Source organism: Pinus tabuliformis, chromosome 4_2 (assembly GCF_031772625.1).
Source record: "Pinus tabuliformis cultivar Carrire ecotype Pingquan chromosome 4_2, CPIR1, whole genome shotgun sequence".
NCBI classification, from domain to species: Eukaryota; Viridiplantae; Streptophyta; class Pinopsida; order Pinales; family Pinaceae; genus Pinus; species Pinus tabuliformis.
The window spans coordinates 771,460,218-771,473,448 of record NC_142304.1 but is presented as its reverse complement, the minus strand read 5'-3'; positions in this window follow the sequence as shown (position 1 = coordinate 771,473,448).

Sequence of the window (13,231 nt, the reverse complement as noted above, 5' to 3'; positions counted from 1 at the left end):
ATCATGAAATTAAATCTTGGGTTCCATTATTCAACTTCAAAAGGCAAGAGTTGAGGTTTAGAGAAAAACTGGTGGGATTTTAGCAATGCTACAAGAAGTGCTATACGAGGCCCTCTTTTGTTACATGAGGGAGTCTGAGAGCTTTATAAGGAAAAGGATGGTGTCTTGAAGGTGGATAAAGGTGGATGGAGGTGAATGAAGGGTGTGGGATCCATTTTTCCAAGCTTAGTACACCTTGGAGGCCTATCTTGCGCACAAGTTCATGCCCACAATGTCCTCCATTAGCCTTATAAGGCTGATCTCATTGACATATTTTCAGAGAAGTACAAGATGTCTAGGATCAAGGTGAAATGGCCTGAGTGGATGTGGATTAGCGTGCCAACCACTTCAAGTCAACAAAACCCCCTGCAGAATAATCAAGTATATGCATTAAATGACAATATTGTAGCAACATGAATCAAAGTGGAAATGATGAATTGAATTTTATTTCATTAAGATATACTCTAACATATACGTACTCTAATTTCCAAATCAATGATACTAAATTCTAAGTTGTAGAAACCAATCACGCAAAAGAGTTTCAATCCAAGACTTAACAATTTTCCAAGAAATCATAAACATATGTTTTTGGCTTGTTGTTGTAGATCTTCTAACCACCCTTCCCCCAAGAGAGGTAGTGGTAAAACCTAAAACTACAATTTTTGTATTATAATTCCTACTTAAACAAAGAAATATTAGTAATGAATTGGACATGAAAAAATAAAGAATAAGGGAGAGGGAATAAATCCTCTAGGTTGAGCCCAAACCCAAGGGTTTTAGCCCTCCAAAGTTAACTCAGATGTAGGCTAATAGTAAAATTTTCATTGACAGAAAATGAGAGTCATATACATCAAATGAAATAAGAAAATAATAGTATCAAGCACTAGGCTCTCAGTAGCTACTGCTATATCCAACAAAATTTTGAATCCTAATGAGCCTTTAGGCTTGTTTATCTATACAAAAGGTAGCTAAGGGAAGATCCCTTGAAAAGAGGAGTGATTCCATCCAAAATCTCAAGATTGGCGGATATGGTTCCCTTCAATATTCACATGCAGTTGAGCTCCTCGATTGCTAGTGAATTTGAGCTATTGGTGAGACTTATTTTATCTAAAGCCGATTTGGAGAGTTAATGCAGTGGACAAGCTCCCCTTTATTCTCTCTAGATGTCTCCAGTTAGCCTCTACATAGTAAATATATCCAAAAATGCTACTTTTGCTAGAATTTTAATCACATTAGGCCATGAAATATGACAATGACACTTTAGTCTTCGTACTAAGCATATTATTGTTAAAAAAATCAAATTAATGTGAGAAAGGGAGACTTTTAAGGATGGAGGATAGCACAATGGGCCTCAAAATATCCATATTGATGGGACCCATTAGTTTTTCATCTCAAATTTTCTTTTCATTGCATCTCTTAAACCATCTAAAATCAAATTTCTTATATATACCATGTCATCAACATAAATACAATCTATAAGGGTTTTACCTTGATCCGATTTTGTATAAGGGTGGCTGCATTAGTGCTCCTGCTAGACCCATTGGTAAGTAAGTATGATTCAATCTAACTATACCAATCTCTTGGAGCTTGCTTCATGCCACATAAGACTTTCTTCAACTTGTATACTTTGTACTCCTAGCCTTCAAATTCAAATCCCCATGGTTGATTAACATAAACCTCCTCGCTACAACGAAAAAGGTCATTGATGAGGGTCATGCCTGTGACGTACCTTTAAGGTCTGTCACCAATGTCACATATGGTGATGGTCCTTAAAAAGCATTGTTGTAAGTGCATATAGTGATGGTCCTTTAAGGTTTGTCACCAAATCCATTTTTAGTGACACTTTTGGTGAGGGTTGTTAAAGGCCCATCACTAATTCTCTCTTTGGTGACACTTCTAGTGATGATATTTTATTGACCCTCACCAATTCTATTTTTGGTTACTTTTGGTGATGGTCAAAAAATGTTCATCATCATTGATCATTCCAATGATTTTTTGATGACGCGATGTGCATGCTACTATATTTTTTGTCAAAAGATAATGATTTAAGACCATTTTTGTGGAGTATTTTTCATTATGTGTCCAAGGCCATAGTGGTTAGAGTTAGTCAATTTGTTAAGAAGTAATTAGTGTGTATCATTTCCCTCAAGTAATGAGAATACAATTTTCCTATGAGTCAATGCATGATTCATCTCTATTAGTTTTATTATCTAACAAATTCCCTTTAGATAAAGTTCCACTAGTGTGTGTAGGAACTATATTATTTAATACATAATAAAACTCTATCAATTATATAAATGAGAGAGACCTAGCACTCCTTAACACTCTTGGCACATCTTAACATTCTTTGTAACACACTAACATTCCTTGGCACCTCGCATGTCTTGGAACATCTTTATACCTAGAACATCTAGTCATGACTAGGACACCCAAGAACATGTTGTCAGACCCTAGCATAGCATAACACTTTCCTAGCATGTGTTGGCATGGCCTTAGTCTCTAGCATGCCCTGAGACACTTTGGAATGCATTAACATACATTAGCACTTGGCGCACATTGTCACTTGGCATGTATTGCAACCTATTATTAGTGTGCCTAACATGCCCCTTTTGAAAACTATAAAGTCCCGACTTATTAACCCTCTTATGTGTTCATTTCCTTGCATTTTAGCTTGCTTCTTCCTTATGTTTCATTAAAACTCCTTGACACATATAAGCATACCCTGGCACCATGCATATCCTAGCATGCCTTAACATATGTCATGTCTTGGTGTGACTTCGCATTATTTGGCACATGTTAACACACATTGGAACTCCCTATCACACTAGCACTTCTTGACATGCTCTGATATTCCCTGGCATGCCTTACCAGTGCTTAGCATACATTGACATGCCATCTAACACTCGTTGGCACTCCCTCACACACCCTCATATTCATTCACTTCCACACGTTTAGACGTAGTTCTTTGTTGTGTTTCCCTAGTACTCCCTAAAACTCCTCAACATGCATTAGCAATCTGTAGCACACCTTAACACTCTTGACATGCCCTGCCACTTCATAAGATGTGCATCACTCCCCAACACACATTGGCACTTGACATGTGTTGGTGCTTGGAAAGTCTTAGCATGTCTAGAATTCGTTGAGTTTCCTTGCTATGCTTTGGCATGGTTTAATATTAAAGTTATTTGAGATCAACTATTCAAAAGTAGATGAGAAGTAATAGAGGAATATTTGACACTTAGAATGCACTTATAACACTTGGAAATTGGCACCTATTGGCACATAGTGTTGGTGTTCCTAGCATGACCCTCTTGGAAAAGGTAAATTGATGAGTTATTAACCCTCTTATGTGTTCATTTCCATGTAGTTTAACTTGTTTCTCCTTTTTATTCCTTGTAAGTCCCTGACACGTATTTGTGACATCCTTGCACATCTTGGCATGCCTTAGCAGTTGGCACATCTTAGCATATTTTACATGCCTTCGCACTATTTAGCACATATTAGCATTTTCTAGCATTCCTTGGCACTCACACCCTTACAACTATCCTTACATTTTTTCATGACTTGGGAACCAAATCAAGTCCTTAGCAACTGCAATTAATGTGACATTGGCATGCTTCAGCCACAATAACTTGACCAATTTCACCTATTACAAGTAGATTATGCATTGTTCACCTAAGAAATACCTATAACTCATCTTAGGACACTCATGCCCAAGCACAACTTGTCCCACTTAATAACTTACCAATACAAAGATCACATCTAGGCATGGCCATAAATCAACTAAGCAACATAGCTTACACAAACAATATTTCAAATGTATGTCTAGTTCATATAACCAATAGAGCATTAACTAAGAGTTTGCAAGAACCACAAGATAAAAAAGACACACGTGATATAAGCCAACACAAGCTAAGTGCCCTAAAACTTATACACAACAATCTACAATATGAAATTGTCTAAAATAGTTTAAAACATGAGAATTTAGCCAAAATGTGCCATGTGTCATATAAAAATAATAGCTAAAGGAGAAACAGTGTTGTGCCTAGCACAAAGTATCCCTTTGTCTAAAACTTCTTTGTCGAGCCTCTTATTGCAACCATAGGCTTTCCTCTTACAAATCCTATTATGAAATTCTCCTAACACACTTCATCCCTAACACAATTGAATTCATTAAGACTCCCTCTCACATACTATTATTCGTTCACTTCCATGCATTTGACCTAGTTCTCCGTTGTGATGCCTTGACACTCCCTAACACTCCTCAACATGCATTGATATTGTCTAGCATGTGTTAGCAAACCTTTTCATTCCTTGTCATTCCTTTATCCTCCCTAGCTGTCATGCCCTCACAACTACCCTTAATTTGAAACTTGGGAACCCAACCAAGTCCTCGCTTGACTGTATGAGCTTGAACAAGTTATGATTACCACAACTAGACTATGTTGTTGAATTATGTTGCTTGGGATGTACTCCACAAGACGAGTGAGATGGGTTTGTGTGATTTTGTTCACAAAAGTCTTTATGGGAAAAGAACCCAAGTGAATGGGTTTTGGACCCAAGATAGGGTTTAAAATTTAAAATAAAATTAAAAAGGGAAATTAATATTTCCTAAGGTCTAAGTGGATAAAAATCGTAAGTTATAGAGGGTTCCTAAGAGGCATAGCTAGGAAAATCTATTTAAAGAGGCATTAGTATGAAGGCAATAACATCAACTAAGAAGGATCTCATTTGATCAAGGAGGCCAGAAGAGATGTAGTCCTAAAATAGGTAGAGTTACAGGGTTGAGTAAGGATTGCTAAAGGGGGGCCATGATCATACACCAAGGGAAAGATCATCATGTGAGGGTTCACAATAATGTCACATACCTTAATGGGTTTGAGCTAGGACATACGATGGAATATTTTTGGTTCTCTTCTGATAGATCAAGCTCAAGAGAGGCAACTCATGATAATTTGGGAATGTTCTTTCAGTGGTGTTTCTGTGTGAAGGCCACATCAAATTCTGAAATAGCAGAGAGGGTTGAGACCTTACCTTGTGGTGGTTAGTAGGTTGAAAGGTTTGTGATAAAGACCGCCATAAATGGATGAGGGCCTACACTAGAATTTAGGGTCAGAATAGAGGTAGCCATATGTGTAATATTGACTAAGGTAATTGTAGTTTAAGGGTCACAGATATTTGAAGTTTAGGTCAAGATTCAGTAAAACAAATGGCTAGATTTAGTAAAAGAAATGGCTCTGTTATGTTCCCCTAACACTCCTTAACACTTCCTAGCACGTGTTGGCACACCTTGGCACCTAACACATCTTGTCCGCGTGTCACTTTAGCAGGCTAGCATGACTTAGCGCTACTTAGCATACCATGTCACACACATTTATTCATTCATTTCCATGCACTCCCTAACACTTAGCACACATTGTCACTCCTTGGCACTTGGCACATCTTGGTATGCTTCCCTAGCACTCTAGCATGTCTTGGAACTATCTAGAATATCTTGTCACTCCCTCCTTATCACACCTAGAACTCATTAACACTTCATTTCCATAAATTTGAAACTAGTTCTCCCTTGTGTTTCCTTGACACCTGGCCCTAACATTCCCTAGCATGTGTTCACCCCACACCCTGGCACTTGGCACATCTTGGTAGGCATTAGAACTTGTCATGTCTTGCCATGCCTAACATGCCTTGGAAATGTCTAGCATGTGTTGTTATTTCTTAGAATTCCCTAGCACTCCTTGGCACTCCGTAGCTGCCATGCCCTCATAGATAACCTTACCTTTTTTGCAGTTTGGGAACCCAACCAAGGCATTGGAAAAACAATGTTGTGCCCAACCCAACGTTTCCCTTTGTTTGAAACTTCTTTGTCTAGCCCCTTATCGCAACCATATGCTTTCTTCCTACAAGTCCTATTATGAAATTTTCCTCGCACACTTCGTCCTTAGGACACCTAGAATTTGCTAACAATCCTTTGCACACACTCTCATTCGTTCATTTCCATGCATTTTGACCTAGTTCTCCTTTGTGATTCCCTTGTTGAAAAGTGTAACTAGGTTCGTTCTTCATAATGACATGTGTAATTGTCATTTTATGTAATTAATGTAAAGAATAAAATAAAATTATTTTTTTAATGTTTGAATCATGGGTTTCATGATAAAATAAAATTATTTTTGTAATGCTTGTAATGCTTGTAATGCTTGACTTATTTTTGTAATACTTTTAGTTAAATATCCCATTGTGAGCTATTAGGTTTGGTCATCAAGTCATAAAATTCATAGAGTCAATGTCAAAGATTGAAGACTAATTTTGGGCATGTAATCCATTGTAAAAGAAACTTTATTAGCCCTCGAAGACCTTGCCACAAAATCATCTTGTTGTCAGCCTAAGGATGCTTCTAGAATGTTAAGTTAGCTTACCTATATCAAAAGTCAACTTATTTTGATGGATGAAACACTATATATACGACAACTCAGCCTCCATTTGTGGAAAAGAAAATTTGGTTAAGTCTATAATAAGAAGTGTGAAGATAACCAACGAAGAGAAGGAAATGAAGAGAAAAGATTTTGGTGTTGTTTATGGGTATGCTTTATGGATAATACCTCCACATGTGTGAAGGGAGGAAGAACTATCTAATGAAGAAAGCGTTCAAGGTCTTGTTGTTGTCCAAGAAGTCAAATCAAGGAAGAAGATAAACAAGGTAATTACAAGCAAAATTATAATAAGAGGTCATACCATCTAAGAGAACAAGATCAAGGTTCAAAATTTTGGTCAACCACATGTGCTAGGGTTTCTATAGGAGGGTTGAGAACTACAGATCTGATCTAGGGAATCGAAATTTGAAGGATAGATGAGTTAGTGAAGGAAGAAGATTGATCATCATTGACTCAAGGAAAAAGAGTGAATTTGAATCAAGGAGACTTGTGACTTGGCCTTGGAGAGGTCATTCAGTCAACGGTCTATGTCATGGTCTTTGTATTTGTCAATTGAAATCTCTATAAGAAGAAGAATTATTTTGGGTTTTCCTCTCATGTTGGAGAGGTTTTTTCCCTGGTTGATCATTTATTCTTTATGTCTCTTATCTCTTCATTGTTTATGCATTAGTAGTCATTTGATGAAGAAGAAAAATACAATAATCTAAGTAAAAATAAGATCCTAATATTAAGAAGTAAAAACAATTCACAAGCAGTTGTCATAGGAATATAAATCACCTAATTATTATGCCCTAGATTTCTCAACAACCTCGGCGCTCCCTAACACTCCTCAGTATTCATTGACACTGTTTGACATGTGTTAGCATGCCTTTTTATTCCTTGGCATGCTTTGACACTCCTTAGTTGTCATGCCCTCACAAATACCCTTACTTTATTTGGGACTTGCGAACCTAACAAAGTCCTTCCTCAACTACAACAACTTGACCAAGTTATGATTACTACAACTAGACTATGCCTTGTTCACCTAAGAATTGACTATAACTCATCTTAGGCTACTCATGTCCAATTTCAACTTATCCCACTTAAAAAGCTACAAGTTAGCAAGTCAAGGCTCATGTCCAAGCGTGGCCATAAAATAGCTGAGCAACATAGTTTACATTTTGGCATGCCATAACACCTTACATGTCTAACAATCCCTTGGAACTATGTGGCACGTGTTAACACCCCCTGCATTCCTTGGCATGCTTTGGCACTCCCTAGCACACCCTACCACTCACTGACATGCCCTAGCACTCTAGCATGCCTTGGCACTGCCTAACATATAACCTTGTCACTCCCTCCTTAACACACCTAAAACTCACTGACACTCTCGATCACACATTCTTATCTATTCATTTCCATGCATTTTGAACTAGTTCTCCCATGTCTTTCCATTACACTCCCCAATACTCCCTGGCACACATTGACACACCTTGTCACCTGACACATCTTGGCATGCCACCCTGGCACTCTAGCATTCCTTGGAACTATCTAGCATACCTTGTCACTCCCTCCTTAGCACACCTAAAACTCGCTGACACTCCCTGTCACATAGTCTTATTCATTCATTTCGATGCATTTGAAACTAGTGCTCCCTTGTGTTTCATTAAGACTCCCTAACACTCTCTGTCATGCATTGGCATACCTGGAACCTGGCACATATTGGATCTCCCTATGTTTTAGCATCCCCCACATTCCTTAACATGATTTGACTCTTCCAAGCACACCTTAGCACTCCCTAACACGCCCTAGCATTTTAACATGCCTTGACTCTATCTAGCATATAACATTATCAATCCATCCTTAACACAGTTGGGACTCGATGTCACTCCCTATCACACACTCTTATTCATTCATTTCCATGAATTTTGAACTAGTTCTCCCTTGTGTTTTTGTGGCACCCCCTAACATTTTATTGGTAAGACCTCTAGAGAAACCTATAATACATACTCCTCCTTTGACTCAAAATGAAGTTTTGATTTTTTCCACTTCCGTTGCATACCCTCCCTTCAACAAAATCCTCACAAGAGAGCTCGGAGTTGAATTTACGACAACAAAATTGGGCACACCATCTTCTTATACGGTTTCAAGGGAGGGGTATTGAAAATAACTGTTTTATCCCCTATATACCTTAAGATATTCTCAACACATAAATTAAATGACAAACTGATAAATTGACCCAAAGATAGATCTCATCATTCAAGGCCAAACCTAAACAAAAAGAATCACACCATGGATTAAGCGTTGGCATTGAGTTTTGGTAAAATCAAGGACCTCCTTGTTTTAGCATTGCCCAAGATGAATATATCTAATGGACTAGCTTAGATATGTCAAGTCTTGGGTTTCTAGAGTACCCAAACAATGCTTTTGAGGCCAACTCCCTAGCCACAACTAAAATTTAGTCCTATTTGAAAAGACAACATGAACAATCCACCTAAAAAGAGACACTTTCAGTTCCTTTTGATTAATTTACAACAAACCTCAATGCTTCTCCTTTGTTATTTTCCTCTTCCATTCTCCAACAAAAAATCATTAATCTGATATCATAAAAGCTTTATATACGTAAGCATTGTAATCATTTTCCTCAACTCACAGGGTACATTTATACCTCAACCCATGTAAGTGGACCTAAGTCGATGGCACAACCCATCACACTCTAAGATGGTTCCAGTTGTCTCCTGCAAACTAGGGCATAATACACTTTATGATGCCAAATGGTTAAGTCATCTCTAACTTGTGCCCTATTTTCCTTCATGGAACACATTCTAGCTAGTGCTCATTAAACACAATGGACTAACTCCACTAACGCACACCAAAAGTCCAAGATACCATTAAGATGTGGCATGCACCCAAGTGCTTATACTACACTACCATAAAATGCACCTTCAACTTTGGATATCCCAAAATAGTAATATCCTAAACCAATATGGCCTATTTGTTGGATTTGTATAATTTTATCCTTATGAGATGCTTGCACCTCCTTGGAACTCCATGAAAAATCTACTCCAATGGTAATCTTCCAAGTTCCAACACCTCCTTTTGAAACACGACATAACAATCTATATATGTTGCAACAACCTTGCCAAATTATTTAGTAGGTCACACATGTGTTTCACATTTCTTCTTCATCTTGCAGAGTTCTGGTGCCAAGGAGAGGGCATCAACATTGATCAAAGAATGTTCACTTAGTACTAGTGCCAAGTTTCCTTCATGCAACTCACCAAATGTACTAAGTTTACTTCACAACTATTCCACCTCTTCAACCCTTCTTAGAGTCTTCCTAGACGAGCACTCTTGCCTCAAGTATAACATAACACTAGCATCCGAAATTTTCATGCTTGCTCCATCTGTTAATGCCTCGTTGAAACTATATTATCAAAACGCTTAAAATGAAATGTTCACATCTTAAGGAAAAAGCCTATTTTTCTTATGATAACCTAAAATATGCGAGTGACTAGGAGATGACTCTATTTTCTCAAGATGAAAACAAAGGGTCTTACAACCCCATTCACACAACAATTTGAATTTATTTTACCTAGGTAAGGATGCATACCCTACCCCTTCCAAATTTGTCCTATGACTTTGAATTTTAAGAAACTGACACTTATTTTTAACTATTAAAGCCATTTACTATATACTCTCTTTTGCTTGCACCCACCTAATATGCAAGAATACATAAATGTTTTTAGTACAACCAAGTTAAAAGAACTTGTTTCCTTTGAGAGATCTGAAATTCTACCTAATAAACTTTAACAACAAAATCATTGTATATAAACCCTAACCTTAAAATTAGACAATTATTGTTTTTATGATAAAACACTCTAGTAAATTTTTTTGAACATAAACCAAAAAAATATGTAAGAGTAAGAGTAGTTAGTTTCTCAAATACAACTAAAATTGTATCTATTATTTTTGGCGAGGGAAAATTTCAACATTTATGAGAAAACTAAGCGTTAATTCATTTATGTTCTAGGACTAAGGAGGATTTGTTTATTTTTCAAAAGGCAGGAGCCAAAACAAGATTGTAGAACCCGATACCAAACCCCCACCATCGACTCTTCAATCTATTAATGGTGCCAAGGTATGTTCCATTTGTAACTTCAATGCATTTTCACCCCACATTTAGTCTTCCACATAGAGAATACACACACGTGAGGTTTCTGATACAAAACCCATTGCTTTTTTTACAGCCACGCTTGTATGTTAGTCTTTAGTCTTTGTGCTGCATTATGCTACTATTTGCACGGATGACATTGGCATTTGATGATTTCGGGAGGCCATTTATCATAGTAAAGGAGAAGAAGACCCGAGTAAGAGGATTAAATGCTTATAAGGCCAACATTGCAGCCTTCAACACTGTTGCCAGAATCCTGCACTCCTCAGTCATCCCCAAGGGAATTAACAAGATGCTTTAGAGCCTTGATCACGATGTCATTAGAAATCTCTTGTTCCATTTGTTCATTCTTTATTTATGGATCCATGAAACCCCTTAAAATTATGAAAATGAGTAGAATTTACTTTAAAAGATGTATGAATCATAAGTATAAATTAGTTTAAAAAAAATGTAGATATTCTGCAAGTAGTGAAATAAGAAAATACTCTGTGATCTGCTCACTCTTTCTCACAAACTGCGAGGCCCACCAACCTAGATGCTCTACATACATTGTTTCCTGCCTACGAAAGCTCTCAAAATTGGTAAATGTGTTGAGATGTCACTAACATTGAGACATAGACAATTTCCAGGGATCTACTTCGCAGAGAGGTACTTTTCAAAGGGATCGGTCCCTTCAAACCATACCATTTTTTACATTTTCACAAGTCAGCCCTGTTCCTATCAGTTTATATTTTGTATTGAATAGCCAGTCCTGCTTTACTTGTTCATAATCTTCAAGAACAATTATAGGTCAGCTCAAACAAAATGTCCATAGATTTGTGGGTTAGATCTGCCTTGCACTAAATACTATCACACATGTATATATAATATTAATCACATATTTTCCTTTCCAGATCTTGATCTGCTAAACAAAATGGTCCATTGTTTGTATAATTCTGTCCCATAACTTAGACAACAATATTATTTATTCTTCATCTTTGTGCAGGTTAGGGTCCTTGTTGGTTTCTATTTAGATGGAGCAACGTCTGATAGCACAGGTTTTCTCACAGAGATGTTGTTGATAGCACACCTTTACCCACAGAGATGTTGTTGTGGATAGAAATTTCCACAGGAGTCCTACACCAGACATATAAATGGTTGTTGTATATCACAACAAGAAGCATTAACATATGAAGATGTGGTAGACCCTAAAATCGATGTTGTTCCCATAGTAATCTTATTTGTGTTGCATTGGTAGTGTGAGAACATTACTTGTACTCTGTTTATCCCATGCTAAAAGCAATGAGTCGTCATGTTTCATTTTTGACATTATAGACCAAAGGATGTGAAAAAAATTCATCCCTGAGCTGTGCATTTTGACTAAGTACCTACAACCATCAATGAGCCCTATCCAAATCTCTCCCAGCAATGTAAAGTTGTATGTCTTGTGTGTTGCCTATAGTGATATGCTTATCCAGATGTGAATATATACATGCTAATTTCCTCAATGTGAAATTCAGTAATTTGACAGTGAAAAGTACTTTCATATTACTTGCACATATTTAAATATATTGCATGAATGAAAGAGGTTTGTTCATGGAATGTTGTGTATGTACATTGAAAGATACAAAGCATTGCTATCGATGTCAGCATATGTAAATTGGGTGAACATAATTGTAAGGATAGAATTAGACTTCAATCCTTTGTTGGACTGTGATCTTGGCACCATAAGCAAAAAACCCAACAACTAGTTACTGAACCAAATATGAACAGAGGATAGGAAGCATGATCTCAACTTATTCATGAATTACGATGACATTAAAATTTAGTTCCACATTCCAAATCCACATTGGCAAGATAGATGGGACATAAATATGCCATTTACCATTTACAGATCAATCGGATTACCAAATTTCTGAATGTGGATGGGCATGCCAAAGTTCCTGTAACACTATATTACTTATTACAATGTCATGTACTTTCCTTAGTTAAGTGGCATGGTCAATTAAAATTTTTATCAGAGAATCTTGTTGGCGTTATGATACATGTGTTGTACTTGATGGCAACCCACTTGTAGCAGAACAACTGACTAGTATATGGTAACTAGATGAATCTACAGAACTAGATGAATCTACAGAACTAGATGAATCTACAGGAGAGATATTAGATGTGACAGAATGCATGGCAGTTCTGTTTACAAATGTGACAAAACGCAGGGCAGTTCAAAGGAATCAGTTCAGAAGTAATGTACAATGGAAAATCACATTATAACAGGTCTATTCAAACGGAACAAAGTAATGGTACAAAAGAATAGGATGAAGGAACAAAGGACTACAGATCAAAATCAAGAAGTTAAAGAGAAAGGACATTTTCATGTATATTAAGTTGTATATGCGGGTTCACTCTACAAAAAGAGCATGTACATGCAGGTTTATTGTACAAAAAGAGCGTATACGTATGCACACACTCTCAAAGAAGAAAAAGTGCATATGGGATTAAAAATTAAGGAAATTAAGGTGAAAGAATACCAAGGGGTCAATACCATGGTATTAGCCCACAATATTGAGTGGAGTAACGGTTATTTGATCCCTTCTAAGAATACCACAGGCTCTAAGTGTTGTTTTGATCCGAG